General features: G+C 36.1%; 3 non-coding genes across 3 annotated transcripts; all 3 read right to left on the minus strand.

Annotated features, from left to right (window-relative positions):
- Nucleotides 1–764: 764 nt before the first annotated feature.
- LOC114579269 lies at nt 765–849 on the minus strand. The gene has a single exon (XR_003700181.1). It is a non-coding gene; the product is annotated as a small nucleolar RNA Z196/R39/R59 family (small nucleolar RNA).
- A 58-nt stretch (nt 850–907) lies between these two features.
- Nucleotides 908–993, minus strand: LOC114579268. The gene has a single exon (XR_003700180.1). It is a non-coding gene; the product is annotated as a small nucleolar RNA Z195/SNORD33/SNORD32 family (small nucleolar RNA).
- Nucleotides 994–1,074: 81 nt separating this feature from the next.
- LOC114579267 lies at nt 1,075–1,159 on the minus strand. The gene has a single exon (XR_003700179.1). It is a non-coding gene; the product is annotated as a small nucleolar RNA U31b (small nucleolar RNA).
- Nucleotides 1,160–1,864: the final 705 nt, after the last annotated feature.

The following is a 1,864-nucleotide window of genomic DNA, read 5'->3' on the forward strand; positions in this document are numbered from 1 at the left end:
TGATTCATTCAAACTAGACCATGCCTTATGATTTTCCCCATTTTCAAGAATTTCCACATAAAAATTTTGATGTCACTTATGAATATGTGTCTCTTATTAGCTTGTGTATTGAATCTTCCTACAACACTAAGGCTAATCATATATTTCTATACCACCGCAAATACTTCAAGAAGCAACAAGACCTTCAATTAATTTTTGCAGCTTTAGTGTATCAGATTGCATTTTTTATGATTTAAAAGTTCGTGAGTTCAAGCTGCAAATGGACAAGAGAAGCCCAATTCAAGCTCGAACGTATGACTCAACAAGAGCTCATATATGGGCAGGACATAAGCTCAAGTTCAAATTTGAGCTTAAAGAAACGTAGTAGTTATGGGGGGTCTTCTAGACTCTAACTTGAATAGCTTACACCCCTAAATGGTTGGATTTAGGAAGACGCAATAGTTACATGCACAAATATAATGCTCATATGAATTACCAAATAATGCATGATCATACAAAACAAGTTATGACCATCTGTGTCAAGAAAAAAGTTCAATAAATTTACGAAAAATGTTAGCAGAAAAAAAGGTAACAGGAGGCTCATAGGTAATCAGAGCAACCAGTGTCGCAAGCCTGCGTAAATCTATCTTCGCCATTCTTACGAGAAACGCAGCCACAAATAGACCGCGCATCAGATACCTCCTGGCGAGATACTGCAAACTAACGGTTGAAGAAATACAAAATCATTATTTTAAACGCTGAAATTATAAACAAAAAACCATATGGGCGATCTCAGCCGAAAGATGGTGATTATTTGGTCTAATAATCAAAGAAGTTCATAAATTTCACGACATTTCATCACAGATCGCAATTCAAAAAATCAACTAAAACGCTAGCAACAATTATTTAAAAAAAAACAAGTACGAAGGAGGGATCAGATGGTAGTGCATGTTTTGTTTGATCATCATTAATATGCAGAAAAAAAACTATGGATTTGAAATCATCATATCCCCCTTAGATTTCGATATAAGGTAAAAGATAAATGAAAAAAAAAAACAAAAAAAAAACTTCAGAGGTTAAGAATTGCGCGAGAAGGAATCAGATAGATAAGTCGATCACCACTGTCCGTTCAGGAGAACGAATCATAAGACTGGGGCGACATTACTTTGTCATCACGCTTGTAGATTGCAGGATGTATGAGTCCAAAAGCACAAAAAATTAGGGCACCAAGTGATGAATCAGAATAAAAAATCACAAAGATAAATTCTTCGGTGGCTCGAAGGAGATATCCGAAGAGAGTAGTAGAAACATAGAATTAGATAGGGAACAAAAACATAAAACATGGCGGCGGCGGCTGCGACGCGTAGAAGACGATATGGGAGATCAGGACCGGCACTGCCGATTTAGAAGCAGAAGAGGTATTTAAAGAGCAAGCTAGGGTTTCTGAAGAAGAAAGGGAAACGAGAAACGCGATATTTCGGGGGAAATACCATATCCTATTTTGTTCGTTTAAAGGGTGAGCCTAAGGTTTAGGAAAGCCCACCTAAATCAGTGGGCTTTCTTTCCAACGGGAACACATATTTTGCCGGCCCTCGTACTAGCTTTTAGCATTTCCATTATTTAATTAAGAAGCCGTTTGGGACAGTTTTTTTTTTCCGGTTCTTAAAACGATTTTTTTAAAACTAAAAAGCTGCTTTAAGATTTAGGGTAGCTTTTTTTTTACTTTTTGAAACAGTTTTTTAGTACCAAAAATAAAAACTTTATACTTTTTTTTTGATAAATTTTGGGGCAAAGCCGGTATAATAATGAAAGAAAATTACAGGATCAGCAAAACCCTTAAAGAAAGGGACAAAAACCATCCAAAACCCCGGACTCAGGTTTAAAA

Source organism: Dendrobium catenatum, unplaced genomic scaffold (assembly GCF_001605985.2).
Source record: "Dendrobium catenatum unplaced genomic scaffold, ASM160598v2 fragScaff_scaffold_253, whole genome shotgun sequence".
Taxonomy (NCBI): Eukaryota; Viridiplantae; Streptophyta; class Magnoliopsida; order Asparagales; family Orchidaceae; genus Dendrobium; species Dendrobium catenatum.